This window comes from Chiloscyllium plagiosum, unplaced genomic scaffold (assembly GCF_037043375.1).
Source record: "Chiloscyllium plagiosum isolate Xiang-an unplaced genomic scaffold, Cpla_swu_hap1 HiC_scaffold_21, whole genome shotgun sequence".
In the NCBI taxonomy this organism is placed as follows: domain Eukaryota; kingdom Metazoa; phylum Chordata; class Chondrichthyes; order Orectolobiformes; family Hemiscylliidae; genus Chiloscyllium; species Chiloscyllium plagiosum.
The window spans coordinates 72,749,573-72,771,551 of record NW_028270159.1 but is presented as its reverse complement, the minus strand read 5'-3'; the positions used below and the strand labels follow the sequence as shown (position 1 = coordinate 72,771,551).

General features: G+C 46.0%; 8 non-coding genes across 8 annotated transcripts; all 8 read right to left on the bottom strand.

Moving 5' to 3' along the window:
- Positions 1-5,178: 5,178 nt before the first annotated feature.
- Positions 5,179-5,251, bottom strand: trnal-uag (transfer RNA leucine (anticodon UAG)). The gene has a single exon. It is a non-coding gene; the product is annotated as a tRNA-Leu (tRNA).
- Positions 5,252-6,377: 1,126 nt separating this feature from the next.
- trnal-uag (transfer RNA leucine (anticodon UAG)) lies at positions 6,378-6,459 on the bottom strand. The gene has a single exon. It is a non-coding gene; the product is annotated as a tRNA-Leu (tRNA).
- A 1,329-nt stretch (positions 6,460-7,788) lies between these two features.
- On the bottom strand, positions 7,789-7,870 carry trnal-uag (transfer RNA leucine (anticodon UAG)). Its single transcript has one exon. It is a non-coding gene; the product is annotated as a tRNA-Leu (tRNA).
- Positions 7,871-9,199: 1,329 nt separating this feature from the next.
- Positions 9,200-9,281, bottom strand: trnal-uag (transfer RNA leucine (anticodon UAG)). The gene has a single exon. It is a non-coding gene; the product is annotated as a tRNA-Leu (tRNA).
- Positions 9,282-12,115: 2,834 nt separating this feature from the next.
- Positions 12,116-12,197, bottom strand: trnal-uag (transfer RNA leucine (anticodon UAG)). The gene has a single exon. It is a non-coding gene; the product is annotated as a tRNA-Leu (tRNA).
- Positions 12,198-15,031: 2,834 nt separating this feature from the next.
- Positions 15,032-15,113, bottom strand: trnal-uag (transfer RNA leucine (anticodon UAG)). Its single transcript has one exon. It is a non-coding gene; the product is annotated as a tRNA-Leu (tRNA).
- A 2,834-nt stretch (positions 15,114-17,947) lies between these two features.
- On the bottom strand, positions 17,948-18,029 carry trnal-uag (transfer RNA leucine (anticodon UAG)). Its single transcript has one exon. It is a non-coding gene; the product is annotated as a tRNA-Leu (tRNA).
- Positions 18,030-20,863: 2,834 nt separating this feature from the next.
- Positions 20,864-20,945, bottom strand: trnal-uag (transfer RNA leucine (anticodon UAG)). The gene has a single exon. It is a non-coding gene; the product is annotated as a tRNA-Leu (tRNA).
- Between the last annotated feature and the right edge of the window lie 1,034 nt (positions 20,946-21,979).

Here is a 21,979-nt window from a genome sequence, read left to right as displayed (position 1 = left end):
ATTATCTATCCCTGTTCCAAATGTTATATTCCTGAATCTGGTCACCTGTCAGCCTCTAATACTCTCACAAAACTATCCAACTTTGTTAAACTTCCTCTTACACCTAAGACACCCTTAAAAAACCCCAACACAGGCAACATGCTGATAAACCCCTTTTGCACCCTGTCCAAAGCCTCTACCTCCTTCCTATTGTGTGGAGATGAGAACTGCACACAGTACTCCACGTGACAAAACAAGCATTTTATACAATTACAACATCAGATGCAAATCACTATACTTAACCTTGTTACCGATGAAGTCCAGTGTTCCATTTGCTTCCTTCCCCATCTGAAACACGTCTGTTGCTATTTTCTGGGAGTTACTGACTTGCACCAAGATCCTTCTGTATATCAATATCCCTCAGTATGCTAACTTTCGACTTGAATTTGACATCATCTCACACTTCTCCAGATTAAACTCAATTTGCCATTTCTGTCTATCTTTCCAAATGTTCTGTAACCTCATGCAGATTTTAATGAATCAGGGAAACAAACGTTTTGAGGAAAAGGCAGGAAAGTAGAGTTGAACAGTATCAGATCAGGCATGATCTTACTGAAGGACAGAGCACATTCAATGAGCCAAATGGCCTCATTCTCCTACATCTCACAGTGGTAAACACAAACTCAATATGTCCTGCATAATATTATGGGTGTCTGCTCACAAAACGCCTTTATAATGGGATTATTGGATATTTATTAGTACACAGCATTTGATCTACAAATATGAGATGACGTTATAGAAAACCATCTCACATACAATCCAGGCTTCTATCCATTGCAGCACTGATAGTCAGGCCATGGAGAATGCCAGGTTTCTGGGTTGGAGACAGTTACACAAATGGGGAGGGTTGCACAAACTGAAAGAGGTTCCTGTGGTCGCGAGGTGTCGGGAATGAAGATGAAATTGAACAAGATAAAGATCAAAGAATTGGAAAAGGATAAGGAGATTACAAATTTTTCACAGCTAAGGAAGGGTTGTAGGAGCTGGAGAAGATTACATAGGTAGGGACCGATGGAGAGGTTAAAGACAAATACATTGACATGGAGATGGTATTGGTGGGAGGAGATTACAGGGATAGACAGGACTGTCAGGGTTTACAGGGATGAAGGAATTTAGTATCTACTGGGTAAGGTTAGGAATTAGTGCGTGAGGGATTGGAGAACCTGACAGAGACAAACACAGAGGTGTAGTGTGGACGAGAGGAGATTTTAAACAGAGGAAGAAATATCGGGACTGGAGGATATTACAGAGAGCACGAATACAGCATGGGTCAGGATTGATGCCTGCGATCCTCTGTGTTGTCGCATCGAGGACCAGTACAGCAGAGGTGAAGGCAGGACCCTCACAAGATGGTTGGAGTGAAGCTTAGAATGTTGATGTTCCTTGCCCAGCTCTGTATCTATGTTCTGTCTTCCAGGTCTGAATATAGAAGTCTCCTACCTCCACGCTGTGCTGTTTACTGCGAGTGATCTTACCGGCTGCAGGATTTACTGAAGGCTCCAGATCTTCCTCTCCATCTCTCTCTGGCTGACCAAGCATCTTCAATGAGGTGATGGATGAGACAGGAGTTAGGATCATCCTGATTACCTGCATGAGAAAGAAATAGACAGAATGGGAAATTAGACTGATGCAATGAGGATAACTCATGCAGAGTGGCACTGAGTCCAGCAGAGATCTTGAAAATCCCAGTCTCCGTCCCTTGCCTGTGATGCTGCGTCTCTCTGGAGTGGACAATTCTGTTGACTCAGGATATCAGACCATCTGTAAGAGGAAGAAACACTGGCAGAGGCAGCAAATAGACTGACACAGCGAGGGATACCATATGGAGAGGTACTGAGTGATGTCACATTATTAGACACTGCATTAACAGGGAATTATTGGAATTTGTAACAAAGGCACTGGGATAATTGTGAGGGGATTCAAACTTCCTATCTCATCATCTCATTGGCGGTGGGTCACAGACGAGGCTGACTCTCTCCCACTCTCGGGGGTGGGCTGGGGCGCGGTCTGGAGTTGGCTATAAAGACCAATGTGGCCTTCCACACGTCCAGACTCTATTACACTTGGGGCAGAAGGTGGCTATGGGAAGGGTGTGGGAGTGGCATTGGTGTGGTCATGCGCTCCTTGTGCTGTTTTCTCCTGGATTCCCATTTTCCCCACAGAAAGTCTCGAGGTACTGACCAGCTTCCCAATGCTCCTCCTCCCACTTCGGACGATCTTGGCACAGGACTTACCAGATTTGATTAAGAGATGAAAAAAAACTATCAATTCTGAAGAAGCCAACATTTAGAAATGTGGACACATTTGTTAAAGAGACCGTCAGGGATTCTTCTAGCTGGCGGAGTGCAGTCGGAAGAGGAAACGTTGCCAGCGTTTAATCAGATGATCTGAACAGGTAGAGGTGAAGGTGCTGGAGGTGGGGAGAGTGTTACAGAGAGGGACAAAGGCCTGAACAATGTTACAAAGCCAGTACGATTTGCTGCAGCTACAGCTGTTTGCAGAGGTAGGGATGGACATCTGTATTTTCATTGATTCATTCATGGCCTGAGGCTGTCAGCGAATGGACCAGCATACATTGCCCGACTGCGAATTGGCTAGAGGCAGCTCAGACTCAGCCATATTGCTGTGGGACTGGAGTCACATGTGAGCCAGACCAGTGTAAGAATGTCAGATGTCCCTCTCTAATGGACATACGTGAACAAGTTGATTTTTTTCCAGATAATCAACAATGCTTATACGGTGGACTCAATGATGTCCTGAACAGATATACCATGACATCGCAACTCCTACTCTCAATGCTCTACGCAATGAAGGGTAACCATCCCAAACGCCGGTTCACAACTAACAACAGGGCAATTCCAAACTACTCTTTCAAACACACTGCAGCGTTAGTGCACCACCACTTCCCAGACAATGCTAAAAAGAGAGAAAGAAAGAACATAATAAGAATAGGCAATAAAAAGTGAATTTCACCAATCACAGTCTCGATTAGATTACCTTTCCCTTCCGACGTCTCCAGGACGGAAATGAAGGAAATGGGAGAAATTCAATAACATAACACATCGAAATTCATTGGAACGATTTTCTCATTGGCCAGAAAACCAAATAACGACGAGTCGAGTCACCGTAGGACTTTGTTTCACAACAGCGAGGAAATAACAGTCTCCATTCGGTTCCAGTAAAAACTCAACTTGCCTGGAACGTGAAGCAACAGCAGAGCTGTTTGCGATTTTCCGCGCGGGAGACGAACATGATCGTGACAGCACAGACACTTCGGAAAATTCGGCAATTGACCACACCACAGTTAATTCCACGGGAAGCAAACTCATTTTTCTTCTGTTTCAAACAGAAATGCAGCAGGGGTCGAAACCGCATTTGAACAAGCGGCGTCGTTGGAGTTTATCAGCATGAATGGCAGCGGAGGGATTCGAACCCACGCCTCTGACGAGACTGGAGCCTTAATCCAGCGCCTTCGACCGCTCGGCCACATTACCAGCCGCCCGCAGCCGCTCCTTTTCTTACACTTCCAATTGTGCTCCTGCATACCAACATATGCAAAGTCACGTGAAAAGGGTTCCATGACCCCTCTCCGACACGCACAACTGCTGGGATGTGCCCGTCTACAATATCAATTTCGCAGCAGATAATGATAGCCCATCAATCCAGACAAAAATCAATGGTATGCTGAGTCTATCTTCTCAGACTCTTTTCAGCTACAAATGTATCTGTGAGTGCGTGAGAATATATGATCGATTATGATTTGGTCACATTACCATGAGCTGCTTGACATTACTGCAATTTCGATTCTTGCTTTGCTAAATGATTTCACCCTTTGATCGAAACAGGACACCTTTCACGTTTACACGGAACATGAAACACACCGGACTACAGGGAAAATGCACAAAGCTGAGCAGGCCGTGTTCCACATCATACCGCGCAGCATCGTTTCAGTCAATGTGTCTGTTTTGCAGAATTAGAGTCCCAAAGAATGTTCTCCACCCTAAAACCGGAGGTTGCATTACAATCCGAGAACGACAGATCACATTGTGAGGATGCTCTGACTTCGGAGCCGGTTCGAGATGCCACTTTCCTTGTCTTTTTGCCTTAACCGTGCAATTCGCTGCAGAGATGTTCACAGCTGGATATGAGCCACATGGATACCAACTGAGTCGACGAGAAGCGACTCAATAAATTTTGCTAAATTCCACGGTGCTTATTAGACATGCAGTTTCTGTTCACATCAATCTAAAAGACAGTTTCTGAACATAGTAACAGAAGTCAAAAGGTAATTAGCTCACCCCACCCCCCTCTCCGGAAGAGGTGCTAACTGCCCTTGACTGCTTTTTGTTCTCGATGTGAAGAGCTCTCACGTCTGAGTCACCTTCACACGTCTCTGTATGCTGAGTGAATCACAAAGAAGGAATTTCACCAGAGCTGCAACTGCCTCACTTCTCCACTCGCCCTCCCAGTTTACATTTTCCTGCTCGTCAGTGATTTAAAGAAAACCAAATGGATGCGATGTCATTCTGTAGCCTCGCTGTCGATTCCTCCGTTTCAGTTCCAACGTGGCTTAGATCTCGGGGCGCACCCTAATACTAGCGACGCTATGAAAGCACAGGTGCAGAGGTTCCCCTGAGAGTGTCATTTCTTTCATTGCTGTTGCTGATTGAATGAGCCACTAACGTGCGAACTGCTCCAAAACATGATTCAGGACCTCTGGTGCCAACTCTCGCACGTTGAATAACGACAGACAGCTTCCAAATGATGTCTTTCATAGACGACTTTGGGGGTACATTTGACAGACCGATTAGTTCAGGCATCCGTGGTGTGCTGTGACACCAGCGCATCAGCTTCTCCCCTGTCTTGGAAACGGGCCGCCTGCGCAAGGAATGCCAATGCGGTACTGCTTTTCGTGGAAGGACCAGAAGGCCACTACACTCTCAAACAGAATGGCATATGATCACAACCAAGTTGGAGAAAAATTTACAATACTTTGCACAGTAATTAAATGGAGTTGCATTGCATTTCACTCCGAGAGCAGATTTTTTCAAGCAACTTCGAAGGCAGTTTGCAGATGGGAAAGCAATCAAGAAAGCTCCGTTCTTGTCCATGTTAAATTCTGCAGTTGAAGAACAAAGCAGTTTCTGCCCAGTTTCGAACTGGGGACCTTTCGCGCCTAAGGCGAACGTGATGACCAGTACACTACAGAAACAAGCCGCAGTCGCCTCTGCGGAGCCTCAGTGGCATCCACCACTGAACGTTGAAGCCATTTTACCTTTCACTTTTCTGTTTCCAATAGCTCGTTGTTTAATGGGACTTGTTTAATCATGGCTATGTGGTGAGCATGGACGAGATACACCGAAGTATCTGTTTCCACGCGGTGTGCGCCAATAACATTGTGTTGCTTACACCGGCTGTAAAGGATCACTTTTTAGCGGAGCTTGCCGTCGCAGTCTGTGGCAGTATCATTTAGTCTGTTCGACTGCTCACGGGACAAGTCGCATTGTGAAACACTGCAGAAACGAACGACTTCCTTACTTTTGCTCCGACTGACCATACTGAGGGAAATTTTCCCAGATTCTCAGTTGAGGATTTTTGCAGCTGGAAGTTACCTCAGAAACCCTGTTAATTCGTAATGTATTGAGCGAATCGCAAAACAGAAAGCATTTAACACGGAACACAAACAAAACTGGCAAACCAAATGCGTTTTCAGACACAGCGAGCATGAATGCTAAATGTGAGACAGGCCGGGGGCATGAGCCATAAAGTAATCTCACAACTAACAACAGGGCAATTCCAAACTGCTCTTTCAAACATACTGGAGCCTGAGTGCACCACCACTTCCCAGACAATGCTGAAAAGAGAGAAAGAAAGAACACAATAAGAATGGGCCATTAAAAAGTGAATTTCACCAATCACAGTCTCGATTACATTACCTTTCCCTTCCGATGTCTCCAGGACGGAAATAAAGGAAATGGGAGAAATTCAATAACATGTGACATCGCAATTCATTGGAACGATTTTCCCATTGGCAGAAAACAAAATAACGACGAGTCGAGCCACCGCAGGACTTTGTTTCACAGCAGCAATGAAATAACAGCCTCCATTCGGTTCCAGGAAACGCACAACTTGTCTGGGACAGCAGAGCTGTTTGCGATTTTCCGCGCGGGAGGCGAGCACGATCATGACAGCACAGACACCGGAAAAGTCGGCACTTTTCCACACCACAGTTAATTGCCCGGGAAGCACAGACATGTTTTATCGGTTTTAAACAGAAATGCAGCAGGAGTCGAAACAGTATTTTAACAAGCTGCGTCGTTGGAAACGATCAGCAGAAATGGCAGCGGTGGGATTCGAACCCACGCCTCTATCGAGACTGGAGTCTAAATCCAGCGCCTTAGACCGCTCGGCCACACTACCAGCCAGGCGCGCCTCTCATTTTCTTGCACTTCCAATTGTGATGCTGCATAACAACAGATGCAAAGTCACGTGAAAAGGGTTCCATCATCCCTCTCCGACACGCACAACTGCTGGGATGTGCCCGTCTACAATATCAATTTCGCAGCAGATAATGATAGCCCATCAATCCAGATAAATAAGCTGAGTCTATCTTCTCAGACTCTTTTCAGCTACAAATGTATCTGTGAGTGCGTGAGGACATACGATCGGTTATGATTTGGTCAAATTACCATGAGCTGCTTGACATTACTGCAATTGTTTAATGGGACTTGTTTAATCATGGCTTTGTGGTGAGCATGGACGAGATACACCGAAGTATCTGTTTCCACGCGGTGTGCGCCAATAACATTGTGTTGCTTACACCGGCTGTAAAGGATCACTTTTTAGCGGAGCTTGCCGGCGAAGTCTGTGGCAGTATCATTTAGTCTGTTCGACTGCTCACGGGACAAGTCGCATTGTGAAACACTGCAGAAACGAACGACTTCCTTACTTTTGCTCCGACTGACCATACTGAGGGAAATTTTCCCAGAATCTCAGTTGAGGATTTTTGCAGCTGGAAGTTACCTCAGAAACCCTGTTAATTCGTAATGTATTGAGCGAATCGCAAAACAGAAAGCATTTAACACGGAACACAAACAAAACTGGCAAACCAAATGCGTTTTCAGACACAGCGAGCATGAATGCTAAATGTGAGACAGGCCGGGGGCATGAGCCATAAAGTAATCTCACAACTAACAACAGGGCAATTCCAAACTGCTCTTTCAAACATACTGGAGCCTGAGTGCACCACCACTTCCCAGACAATGCTGAAAAGAGAGAAAGAAAGAACACAATAAGAATGGGCCATTAAAAAGTAAATTTCACCAATCACAGTCTCGATTACATTACCTTTCCCTTCCGACGTCTCCAGGACGGAAATAAAGGAAATGGGAGAAATTCAATAACATGTGACATCGCAATTCATTGGAACGATTTTCCTATTGGCAGAAAACAAAATAACGACGAGTCGAGCCACCGCAGGACTTTGTTTCACAGCAGCAATGAAATAACAGCCTCCATTCGGTTCCAGTAAACGCACAACTTGTCTGGGACAGCAGAGCTGTTTGCGATTTTCCGCGCGGGAGGGGAGCACGATCATGACAGCACAGACACCAGAAAAGTCGGCACTTTTCCACACCACAGTTAATTGCCCGGGAAGCACAGACATGTTTTATCGGTTTTAAACAGAAATGCAGCAGGAGTCGAAACAGTATTTTAACAAGCTGCGTCGTTGGAAACGATCAGCAGAAATGGCAGCGGTGGGTTTCGAACCCACGCCTCTATCGAGACTGGAGTCTAAATCCAGCGCCTTAGACCGCTCGGCCACACTACCAGCCAGGCGCACCTCTCATTTTCTTGCACTTCCAATTGTGATGCTGCATAACAACAGATGCAAAGTCACGTGAAAAGGGTTCCATGATCCCTCTCCGACACGCACAACTGCTGGGATGTGCCCGTCTACAATATCAATTTCGCAGCAGATAATGATAGCCCATCAATCCAGATAAATAAGCTGAGTCTATCTTCTCAGACTCTTTTCAGCTACAAATGTATCTGTGAGTGCGTGAGGACATACGATCGGTTATGATTTGGTCAAATTACCATGAGCTGCTTGACATTACTGCAATTGTTTAATGGGACTTGTTTAATCATGGCTTTGTGGTGAGCATGGACGAGATACACCGAAGTATCTGTTTCCACGCGGTGTGCGCCAATAACATTGTGTTGCTTCCACCGGCTGTAAAGGATCACTTTTTAGCGGAGCTTGCCGTCGAAGTCTGTGGCAGTATCATTTAGTCTGTTCGACTGCTCACGGGACAAGTCGCATTGTGAAACACTGCAGAAACGAACGACTTCCTTACTTTTGCTCCGACTGACCATACTGCGGGAAATTTTCCCAGATTCTCAGTTGAGGATTTTTGCAGCTGGAAGTTACCTCAGAAACCCTGTTAATTCGTAATGTATTGAGCGAATCGCAAAACAGAAAGCATTTAACACGGAACACAAACAAAACTGGCAAACCAAATGCGTTTTCAGACACAGCGAGCATGAATGCTAAATGTGAGACAGGCCGGGGGCATGAGCCATAAAGTAATCTCACAACTAACAACAGGGCAATTCCAAACTGCTCTTTCAAACATACTGGAGCCTGAGTGCACCACCACTTCCCAGACAATGCTGAAAAGAGAGAAAGAAAGAACACAATAAGAATGGGCCATTAAAAAGTGAATTTCACCAATCACAGTCTCGATTACATTACCTTTCCCTTCCGATGTCTCCAGGACGGAAATAAAGGAAATGGGAGAAATTCAATAACATGTGACATCGCAATTCATTGGAACGATTTTCCCATTAGCAGAAAACAAAATAACGACGAGTCGAGCCCCCGCAGGACTTTGTTTCACAGCAGCAATGAAATAACAGCCTCCATTCGGTTCCAGTAAACGCACAACTTGTCTGGGACAGCAGAGCTGTTTGCGATTTTCCGCGCGGGAGGCGAGCACGATCATGACAGCACAGACACCGGAAAAGTCGGCACTTTTCCACACCACAGTTAATTGCCCGGGAAGCACAGACATGTTTTTTCGGTTTTAAACAGAAATGCAGCAGGAGTCGAAACAGTATTTTAACAAGCTGCGTCGTTGGAAACGATCAGCAGAAATGGCAGCGGTGGGATTCGAACCCACGCCTCTATCGAGACTGGAGTCTAAACCCAGCGCCTTAGACCGCTCGGCCACACTACCAGCCAGCCGCGCCCCTCATTTTCTTGCACTTCCAATTGTGATGCTGCGTAACAACAGATGCAAAGTCACGTGAAAAGGGTTCCATGATCCCTCTCTGACACGCACAACTGCTGGGATGTGCCCGTCTACAATATCAATTTCGCAGCAGATAATGATAGCCCATCAATCCAGATAAATAAGCTGAGTCTATCTTCTCAGACTCTTTTCAGCTACAAATGTATCTGTGAGTGCGTGAGAACATACGATCGGTTATGATTTGGTCAAATTACCATGAGCTGCTTGACATTACTGCAATTTCGATTCTTGCTTTGCTAAATGATTTCACCCTTTGATCGAAACAGGACACCTTTCACGTTTACACGGAACATGAAACACACCGGACTACAGGGAAAATGCGCAAAGCTGAGCAGGCCGTGTTCCACATCATACCGCGCAGCATCGTTTCAGTCACTGTGTCTGTTTTGCAGAATTAGAGTCCCAAAGAATGTTCTCCACCCTAAAACCGGAGGTTGCATTACAATCCGAGAACGACAGATCACATTGTGAGGATGCTCTGACTTCGGAGCCGGTTCGAGATGCCACTTTCCTTGTCTTTTTGCCTTAACCGTGCAATTCGCTGCAGAGATGTTCACAGCTGGATATGAGCCACATGGATACCAACTGAGTCGACGAGAAGCGACTCAATAAATTTTGCTAAATTCCACGGTGCTTATTAGAAATGCAGTTTCTGTTCACATCAATCTAAAAGACAGTTTCTGAACATAGTAACAGAAGTCAAAAGGTAATTAGCTCACCCCACCCCCCTCTCCGGAAGAGGTGCTAACTGCTCTTGAGTGCTTTTTGTTCTCGATGTGAAGAGCTCTCACGTCTGAGTCACCTTCACACGTCTCTGTATGCTGAGTGAATCACAAAGAAGGAATTTCACCAGAGCTGCAACTGCCTCACTTCTCCACTCGCCCTCCCAGTTTACATTTTCCTGCTCGTCAGTGATTTAAAGAAAACCAAATGGATGCGATGTCATTCTGTAGCCTCGCTGTCGATTCCTCCGTTTCAGTTCCAACGTGGCTTAGATCTCGGGGCGCACCTTAATACTAGCGACGCTATGAAAGCACAGGTGCAGAGGTTCCCCTGAGAGTGTCATTTCTTTCATTGCTGTTGCTGATTGAATGAGCCACTAACGTGCGAACTGCTCCAAAACATGATTCAGGACCTCTGGTGCCAACTCTCGCACGTTGAATAACGACAGACAGCTTCCAAATGATGTCTTTCATAGACGACTTTGGGGGTACATTTGACAGACCGATTAGTTCAGGCATCCGTGGTGTGCTGTGACACCAGCGCATCAGCTTCTCCCCTGTCTTGGAAACGGGCCGCCTGCGCAAGGAATGCCAATGCGGTACTGCTTTTCGTGGAAGGACCAGAAGGCCACTACACTCTCAAACAGAATGGCATATGATCACAACCAAGTTGGAGAAAAATTTACAATACTTTGCACAGTAATTAAATGGAGTTGCATTGCATTTCACTCCGAGAGCAGATTTTTTCAAGCAAATTCGAAGGCAGTTTGCAGATGGTAAAGCAATCAAGAAAGCTCCGTTCTTGTCCATGTTAAATTCTGCAGTTGAAGAACAAAGCAGTTTCTGGCCAGTTTCGAACTGGGGACCTTTCGCGCGTAAGGCGAACGTGATGACCACTACACTACAGAAACAAGCCGCAGTCGCCTCTGCGGAGCCTCAGTGGCATCCAGCACTGAACGTTGAAGCCATTTTACCTTTCACTTTTCTGTTTCCAATAGCTCGTTGTTTAATGGGACTTGTTTAATCATGGCTATGTGGTGAGCATGGACGAGATACACCGAAGTATCTGTTTCCACGCGGTGTGCGCCAATAACATTGTGTTGCTTACACCGGCTGTAAAGGATCACTTTTTAGCGGAGCTTGCCGTCGCAGTCTGTGGCAGTATCATTTAGTCTGTTCGACTGCTCACGGGACAAGTCGCATTGTGAAACACTGCAGAAACGAACGACTTCCTTACTTTTGCTCCGACTGACCATACTGCGGGAAATTTTCCCAGATTCTCAGTTGAGGATTTTTGCAGCTGGAAGTTACCTCAGAAACCCTGTTAATTCGTAATGTATTGAGCGAATCGCAAAACAGAAAGCATTTAACACGGAACACAAACAAAACTGGCAAACCAAATGCGTTTTCAGACACAGCGAGCATGAATGCTAAATGTGAGACAGGCCGGGGGCATGAGCCATAAAGTAATCTCACAACTAACAACAGGGCAATTCCAAACTGCTCTTTCAAACATACTGGAGCCTGAGTGCACCACCACTTCCCAGACAATGCTGAAAAGAGAGAAAGAAAGAACACAATAAGAATGGGCCATTAAAAAGTGAATTTCACCAATCACAGTCTCGATTACATTACCTTTCCCTTCCGATGTCTCCAGGACGGAAATAAAGGAAATGGGAGAAATTCAATAACATGTGACATCGCAATTCATTGGAACGATTTTCCCATTAGCAGAAAACAAAATAACGACGAGTCGAGCCCCCGCAGGACTTTGTTTCACAGCAGCAATGAAATAACAGCCTCCATTCGGTTCCAGTAAACGCACAACTTGTCTGGGACAGCAGAGCTGTTTGCGATTTTCCGCGCGGGAGGCGAGCACGATCATGACAGCACAGACACCGGAAAAGTCGGCACTTTTCCACACCACAGTTAATTGCCCGGGAAGCACAGACATGTTTTTTCGGTTTTAAACAGAAATGCAGCAGGAGTCGAAACAGTATTTTAACAAGCTGCGTCGTTGGAAACGATCAGCAGAAATGGCAGCGGTGGGATTCGAACCCACGCCTCTATCGAGACTGGAGTCTAAACCCAGCGCCTTAGACCGCTCGGCCACACTACCAGCCAGCCGCGCCCCTCATTTTCTTGCACTTCCAATTGTGATGCTGCGTAACAACAGATGCAAAGTCACGTGAAAAGGGTTCCATGATCCCTCTCTGACACGCACAACTGCTGGGATGTGCCCGTCTACAATATCAATTTCGCAGCAGATAATGATAGCCCATCAATCCAGATAAATAAGCTGAGTCTATCTTCTCAGACTCTTTTCAGCTACAAATGTATCTGTGAGTGCGTGAGAACATACGATCGGTTATGATTTGGTCAAATTACCATGAGCTGCTTGACATTACTGCAATTTCGATTCTTGCTTTGCTAAATGATTTCACCCTTTGATCGAAACAGGACACCTTTCACGTTTACACGGAACATGAAACACACCGGACTACAGGGAAAATGCACAAAGCTGAGCAGGCCGTGTTCCACATCATACCGCGCAGCATCGTTTCAGTCACTGTGTCTGTTTTGCAGAATTAGAGTCCCAAAGAATGTTCTCCACCCTAAAACCGGAGGTTGCATTACAATCCGAGAACGACAGATCACATTGTGAGGATGCTCTGACTTCGGAGCCGGTTCGAGATGCCACTTTCCTTGTCTTTTTGCCTTAACCGTGCAATTCGCTGCAGAGATGTTCACAGCTGGATATGAGCCACATGGATACCAACTGAGTCGACGAGAAGCGACTCAATAAATTTTGCTAAATTCCACGGTGCTTATTAGAAATGCAGTTTCTGTTCACATCAATCTAAAAGACAGTTTCTGAACATAGTAACAGAAGTCAAAAGGTAATTAGCTCACCCCACCCCCCTCTCCGGAAGAGGTGCTAACTGCTCTTGAGTGCTTTTTGTTCTCGATGTGAAGAGCTCTCACGTCTGAGTCACCTTCACACGTCTCTGTATGCTGAGTGAATCACAAAGAAGGAATTTCACCAGAGCTGCAACTGCCTCACTTCTCCACTCGCCCTCCCAGTTTACATTTTCCTGCTCGTCAGTGATTTAAAGAAAACCAAATGGATGCGATGTCATTCTGTAGCCTCGCTGTCGATTCCTCCGTTTCAGTTCCAACGTGGCTTAGATCTCGGGGCGCACCTTAATACTAGCGACGCTATGAAAGCACAGGTGCAGAGGTTCCCCTGAGAGTGTCATTTCTTTCATTGCTGTTGCTGATTGAATGAGCCACTAACGTGCGAACTGCTCCAAAACATGATTCAGGACCTCTGGTGCCAACTCTCGCACGTTGAATAACGACAGACAGCTTCCAAATGATGTCTTTCATAGACGACTTTGGGGGTACATTTGACAGACCGATTAGTTCAGGCATCCGTGGTGTGCTGTGACACCAGCGCATCAGCTTCTCCCCTGTCTTGGAAACGGGCCGCCTGCGCAAGGAATGCCAATGCGGTACTGCTTTTCGTGGAAGGACCAGAAGGCCACTACACTCTCAAACAGAATGGCATATGATCACAACCAAGTTGGAGAAAAATTTACAATACTTTGCACAGTAATTAAATGGAGTTGCATTGCATTTCACTCCGAGAGCAGATTTTTTCAAGCAAATTCGAAGGCAGTTTGCAGATGGTAAAGCAATCAAGAAAGCTCCGTTCTTGTCCATGTTAAATTCTGCAGTTGAAGAACAAAGCAGTTTCTGGCCAGTTTCGAACTGGGGACCTTTCGCGCGTAAGGCGAACGTGATGACCACTACACTACAGAAACAAGCCGCAGTCGCCTCTGCGGAGCCTCAGTGGCATCCAGCACTGAACGTTGAAGCCATTTTACCTTTCACTTTTCTGTTTCCAATAGCTCGTTGTTTAATGGGACTTGTTTAATCATGGCTATGTGGTGAGCATGGACGAGATACACCGAAGTATCTGTTTCCACGCGGTGTGCGCCAATAACATTGTGTTGCTTACACCGGCTGTAAAGGATCACTTTTTAGCGGAGCTTGCCGTCGCAGTCTGTGGCAGTATCATTTAGTCTGTTCGACTGCTCACGGGACAAGTCGCATTGTGAAACACTGCAGAAACGAACGACTTCCTTACTTTTGCTCCGACTGACCATACTGCGGGAAATTTTCCCAGATTCTCAGTTGAGGATTTTTGCAGCTGGAAGTTACCTCAGAAACCCTGTTAATTCGTAATGTATTGAGCGAATCGCAAAACAGAAAGCATTTAACACGGAACACAAACAAAACTGGCAAACCAAATGCGTTTTCAGACACAGCGAGCATGAATGCTAAATGTGAGACAGGCCGGGGGCATGAGCCATAAAGTAATCTCACAACTAACAACAGGGCAATTCCAAACTGCTCTTTCAAACATACTGGAGCCTGAGTGCACCACCACTTCCCAGACAATGCTGAAAAGAGAGAAAGAAAGAACACAATAAGAATGGGCCATTAAAAAGTGAATTTCACCAATCACAGTCTCGATTACATTACCTTTCCCTTCCGATGTCTCCAGGACGGAAATAAAGGAAATGGGAGAAATTCAATAACATGTGACATCGCAATTCATTGGAACGATTTTCCCATTAGCAGAAAACAAAATAACGACGAGTCGAGCCCCCGCAGGACTTTGTTTCACAGCAGCAATGAAATAACAGCCTCCATTCGGTTCCAGTAAACGCACAACTTGTCTGGGACAGCAGAGCTGTTTGCGATTTTCCGCGCGGGAGGCGAGCACGATCATGACAGCACAGACACCGGAAAAGTCGGCACTTTTCCACACCACAGTTAATTGCCCGGGAAGCACAGACATGTTTTTTCGGTTTTAAACAGAAATGCAGCAGGAGTCGAAACAGTATTTTAACAAGCTGCGTCGTTGGAAACGATCAGCAGAAATGGCAGCGGTGGGATTCGAACCCACGCCTCTATCGAGACTGGAGTCTAAACCCAGCGCCTTAGACCGCTCGGCCACACTACCAGCCAGCCGCGCCTCTCATTTTCTTGCACTTCCAATTGTGATGCTGCGTAACAACAGATGCAAAGTCACGTGAAAAGGGTTCCATGATCCCTCTCTGACACGCACAACTGCTGGGATGTGCCCGTCTACAATATCAATTTCGCAGCAGATAATGATAGCCCATCAATCCAGATAAATAAGCTGAGTCTATCTTCTCAGACTCTTTTCAGCTACAAATGTATCTGTGAGTGCGTGAGAACATACGATCGGTTATGATTTGGTCAAATTACCATGAGCTGCTTGACATTACTGCAATTTCGATTCTTGCTTTGCTAAATGATTTCACCCTTTGATCGAAACAGGACACCTTTCACGTTTACACGGAACATGAAACACACCGGACTACAGGGAAAATGCACAAAGCTGAGCAGGCCGTGTTCCACATCATACCGCGCAGCATCGTTTCAGTCACTGTGTCTGTTTTGCAGAATTAGAGTCCCAAAGAATGTTCTCCACCCTAAAACCGGAGGTTGCATTACAATCCGAGAACGACAGATCACATTGTGAGGATGCTCTGACTTCGGAGCCGGTTCGAGATGCCACTTTCCTTGTCTTTTTGCCTTAACCGTGCAATTCGCTGCAGAGATGTTCACAGCTGGATATGAGCCACATGGATACCAACTGAGTCGACGAGAAGCGACTCAATAAATTTTGCTAAATTCCACGGTGCTTATTAGAAATGCAGTTTCTGTTCACATCAATCTAAAAGACAGTTTCTGAACATAGTAACAGAAGTCAAAAGGTAATTAGCTCACCCCACCCCCCTCTCCGGAAGAGGTGCTAACTGCTCTTGAGTGCTTTTTGTTCTCGATGTGAAGAGCTCTCACGTCTGAGTCACCTTCACACGTCTCTGTATGCTGAGTGAATCACAAAGAAGGAATTTCACCAGAGCTGCAACTGCCTCACTTCTCCACTCGCCCTCCCAGTTTACATTTTCCTGCTCGTCAGTGATTTAAAGAAAACCAAATGGATGCGATGTCATTCTGTAGCCTCGCTGTCGATTCCTCCGTTTCAGTTCCAACGTGGCTTAGATCTCGGGGCGCACCTTAATACTAGCGACGCTATGAAAGCACAGGTGCAGAGGTTCCCCTGAGAGTGTCATTTCTTTCATTGCTGTTGCTGATTGAATGAGCCACTAACGTGCGAACTGCTCCAAAACATGATTCAGGACCTCTGGTGCCAACTCTCGCACGTTGAATAACGACAGACAGCTTCCAAATGATGTCTTTCATAGACGACTTTGGGGGTACATTTGACAGACCGATTAGTTCAGGCATCCGTGGTGTGCTGTGACACCAGCGCATCAGCTTCTCCCCTGTCTTGGAAACGGGCCGCCTGCGCAAGGAATGCCAATGCGGTACTGCTTTTCGTGGAAGGACCAGAAGGCCACTACACTCTCAAACAGAATGGCATATGATCACAACCAAGTTGGAGAAAAATTTACAATACTTTGCACAGTAATTAAATGGAGTTGCATTGCATTTCACTCCGAGAGCAGATTTTTTCAAGCAAATTCGAAGGCAGTTTGCAGATGGTAAAGCAATCAAGAAAGCTCCGTTCTTGTCCATGTTAAATTCTGCAGTTGAAGAACAAAGCAGTTTCTGGCCAGTTTCGAACTGGGGACCTTTCGCGCGTAAGGCGAACGTGATGACCACTACACTACAGAAACAAGCCGCAGTCGCCTCTGCGGAGCCTCAGTGGCATCCAGCACTGAACGTTGAAGCCATTTTACCTTTCACTTTTCTGTTTCCAATAGCTCGTTGTTTAATGGGACTTGTTTAATCATGGCTATGTGGTGAGCATGGACGAGATACACCGAAGTATCTGTTTCCACGCGGTGTGCGCCAATAACATTGTGTTGCTTACACCGGCTGTAAAGGATCACTTTTTAGCGGAGCTTGCCGTCGCAGTCTGTGGCAGTATCATTTAGTCTGTTCGACTGCTCACGGGACAAGTCGCATTGTGAAACACTGCAGAAACGAACGACTTCCTTACTTTTGCTCCGACTGACCATACTGCGGGAAATTTTCCCAGATTCTCAGTTGAGGATTTTTGCAGCTGGAAGTTACCTCAGAAACCCTGTTAATTCGTAATGTATTGAGCGAATCGCAAAACAGAAAGCATTTAACACGGAACACAAACAAAACTGGCAAACCAAATGCGTTTTCAGACACAGCGAGCATGAATGCTAAATGTGAGACAGGCCGGGGGCATGAGCCATAAAGTAATCTCACAACTAACAACAGGGCAATTCCAAACTGCTCTTTCAAACATACTGGAGCCTGAGTGCACCACCACTTCCCAGACAATGCTGAAAAGAGAGAAAGAAAGAACACAATAAGAATGGGCCATTAAAAAGTGAATTTCACCAATCACAGTCTCGATTACATTACCTTTCCCTTCCGATGTCTCCAGGACGGAAATAAAGGAAATGGGAGAAATTCAATAACATGTGACATCGCAATTCATTGGAACGATTTTCCCATTGGCAGAAAACAAAATAACGACGAGTCGAACCACCGCAGGACTTTGTTTCACAGCAGCAATGAAATAACAGCCTCCATTCGGTTCCAGTAAACGCACAACTTGTCTGGGACAGCAGAGCTGTTTGCGATTTTCCGCGCGGGAGGCGAGCACGATCATGACAGCACAGACACCGGAAAAGTCGGCACTTTTCCACACCACAGTTAATTGCCCGGGAAGCACAGACATGTTTTTTCGGTTTTAAACAGAAATGCAGCAGGAGTCGAAACAGTATTTTAACAAGCTGCGTCGTTGGAAACGATCAGCAGAAATGGCAGCGGTGGGATTCGAACCCACGCCTCTATCGAGACTGGAGTCTAAACCCAGCGCCTTAGACCGTTCGGCCACACTACCAGCCAGCCGCGCCTCTCATTTTCTTGCACTTCCAATTGTGATGCTGCGTAACAACAGATGCAAAGTCACGTGAAAAGGGTTCCATGATCCCTCTCTGACACGCACAACTGCTGGGATGTGCCCGTCTACAATATCAATTTCGCAGCAGATAATGATAGCCCATCAATCCAGATAAATAAGCTGAGTCTATCTTCTCAGACTCTTTTCAGCTACAAATGTATCTGTGAGTGCGTGAGAACATACGATCGGTTATGATTTGGTCAAATTACCATGAGCTGCTTGACATTACTGCAATTTCGATTCTTGCTTTGCTAAATGATTTCACCCTTTGATCGAAACAGGACACCTTTCACGTTTACACGGAACATGAAACACACCGGACTACAGGGAAAATGCACAAAGCTGAGCAGGCCGTGTTCCACATCATACCGCGCAGCATCGTTTCAGTCACTGTGTCTGTTTTGCAGAATTAGAGTCCCAAAGAATGTTCTCCACCCTAAAACCGGAGGTTGCATTACAATCCGAGAACGACAGATCACATTGTGAGGATGCTCTGACTTCGGAGCCGGTTCGAGATGCCACTTTCCTTGTCTTTTTGCCTTAACCGTGCAATTCGCTGCAGAGATGTTCACAGCTGGATATGAGCCACATGGATACCAACTGAGTCGACGAGAAGCGACTCAATAAATTTTGCTAAATTCCACGGTGCTTATTAGAAATGCAGTTTCTGTTCACATCAATCTAAAAGACAGTTTCTGAACATAGTAACAGAAGTCAAAAGGTAATTAGCTCACCCCACCCCCCTCTCCGGAAGAGGTGCTAACTGCTCTTGAGTGCTTTTTGTTCTCGATGTGAAGAGCTCTCACGTCTGAGTCACCTTCACACGTCTCTGTATGCTGAGTGAATCACAAAGAAGGAATTTCACCAGAGCTGCAACTGCCTCACTTCTCCACTCGCCCTCCCAGTTTACATTTTCCTGCTCGTCAGTGATTTAAAGAAAACCAAATGGATGCGATGTCATTCTGTAGCCTCGCTGTCGATTCCTCCGTTTCAGTTCCAACGTGGCTTAGATCTCGGGGCGCACCTTAATACTAGCGACGCTATGAAAGCACAGGTGCAGAGGTTCCCCTGAGAGTGTCATTTCTTTCATTGCTGTTGCTGATTGAATGAGCCACTAACGTGCGAACTGCTCCAAAACATGATTCAGGACCTCTGGTGCCAACTCTCGCACGTTGAATAACGACAGACAGCTTCCAAATGATGTCTTTCATAGACGACTTTGGGGGTACATTTGACAGACCGATTAGTTCAGGCATCCGTGGTGTGCTGTGACACCAGCGCATCAGCTTCTCCCCTGTCTTGGAAACGGGCCGCCTGCGCAAGGAATGCCAATGCGGTACTGCTTTTCGTGGAAGGACCAGAAGGCCACTACACTCTCAAACAGAATGGCATATGATCACAACCAAGTTGGAGAAAAATTTACAATACTTTGCACAGTAATTAAATGGAGTTGCATTGCATTTCACTCCGAGAGCAGATTTTTTCAAGCAAATTCGAAGGCAGTTTGCAGATGGTAAAGCAATCAAGAAAGCTCCGTTCTTGTCCATGTTAAATTCTGCAGTTGAAGAACAAAGCAGTTTCTGGCCAGTTTCGAACTGGGGACCTTTCGCGCGTAAGGCGAACGTGATGACCACTACACTACAGAAACAAGCCGCAGTCGCCTCTGCGGAGCCTCAGTGGCATCCAGCACTGAACGTTGAAGCCATTTTACCTTTCACTTTTCTGTTTCCAATAGCTCGTTGTTTAATGGGACTTGTTTAATCATGGCTATGTGGTGAGCATGGACGAGATACACCGAAGTATCTGTTTCCACGCGGTGTGCGCCAATAACATTGTGTTGCTTACACCGGCTGTAAAGGATCACTTTTTAGCGGAGCTTGCCGTCGCAGTCTGTGGCAGTATCATTTAGTCTGTTCGACTGCTCACGGGACAAGTCGCATTGTGAAACACTGCAGAAACGAACGACTTCCTTACTTTTGCTCCGACTGACCATACTGCGGGAAATTTTCCCAGATTCTCAGTTGAGGATTTTTGCAGCTGGAAGTTACCTCAGAAACCCTGTTAATTCGTAATGTATTGAGCGAATCGCAAAACAGAAAGCATTTAACACGGAACACAAACAAAACTGGCAAACCAAATGCGTTTTCAGACACAGCGAGCATGAATGCTAAATGTGAGACAGGCCGGGGGCATGAGCCATAAAGTAATCTCACAACTAACAACAGGGCAATTCCAAACTGCTCTTTCAAACATACTGGAGCCTGAGTGCACCACCACTTCCCAGACAATGCTGAAAAGAGAGAAAGAAAGAACACAATAAGAATGGGCCATTAAAAAGTGAATTTCACCAATCACAGTCTCGATTACATTACCTTTCCCTTCCGATGTCTCCAGGACGGAAATAAAGGAAATGGGAGAAATTCAATAACATGTGACATCGCAATTCATTGGAACGATTTTCCCATTGGCAGAAAACAAAATAACGACGAGTCGAGCCCCCGCAGGACTTTGTTTCACAGCAGCAATGAAATAACAGCCTCCATTCGGTTCCAGTAAACGCACAACTTGTCTGGGACAGCAGAGCTGTTTGCGATTTTCCGCGCGGGAGGCGAGCACGATCATGACAGCACAGACACCGGAAAAGTCGGCACTTTTCCACACCACAGTTAATTGCCCGGGAAGCACAGACATGTTTTTTCGGTTTTAAACAGAAATGCAGCAGGAGTCGAAACAGTATTTTAACAAGCTGCGTCGTTGGAAACGATCAGCAGAAATGGCAGCGGTGGGATTCGAACCCACGCCTCTATCGAGACTGGAGTCTAAACCCAGCGCCTTAGACCGTTCGGCCACACTACCAGCCAGCCGCGCCTCTCATTTTCTTGCACTTCCAATTGTGATGCTGCGTAACAACAGATGCAAAGTCACGTGAAAAGGGTTCCATGATCCCTCTCTGACACGCACAACTGCTGGGATGTGCCCGTCTACAATATCAATTTCGCAGCAGATAATGATAGCCCATCAATCCAGATAAATAAGCTGAGTCTATCTTCTCAGACTCTTTTCAGCTACAAATGTATCTGTGAGTGCGTGAGAACATACGATCGGTTATGATTTGGTCAAATTACCATGAGCTGCTTGACATTACTGCAATTTCGATTCTTGCTTTGCTAAATGATTTCACCCTTTGATCGAAACAGGACACCTTTCACGTTTACACGGAACATGAAACACACCGGACTACAGGGAAAATGCACAAAGCTGAGCAGGCCGTGTTCCACATCATACCGCGCAGCATCGTTTCAGTCACTGTGTCTGTTTTGCAGAATTAGAGTCCCAAAGAATGTTCTCCACCCTAAAACCGGAGGTTGCATTACAATCCGAGAACGACAGATCACATTGTGAGGATGCTCTGACTTCGGAGCCGGTTCGAGATGCCACTTTCCTTGTCTTTTTGCCTTAACCGTGCAATTCGCTGCAGAGATGTTCACAGCTGGATATGAGCCACATGGATACCAACTGAGTCGACGAGAAGCGACTCAATAAATTTTGCTAAATTCCACGGTGCTTATTAGAAATGCAGTTTCTGTTCACATCAATCTAAAAGACAGTTTCTGAACATAGTAACAGAAGTCAAAAGGTAATTAGCTCACCCCACCCCCCTCTCCGGAAGAGGTGCTAACTGCTCTTGAGTGCTTTTTGTTCTCGATGTGAAGAGCTCTCACGTCTGAGTCACCTTCACACGTCTCTGTATGCTGAGTGAATCACAAAGAAGGAATTTCACCAGAGCTGCAACTGCCTCACTTCTCCACTCGCCCTCCCAGTTTACATTTTCCTGCTCGTCAGTGATTTAAAGAAAACCAAATGGATGCGATGTCATTCTGTAGCCTCGC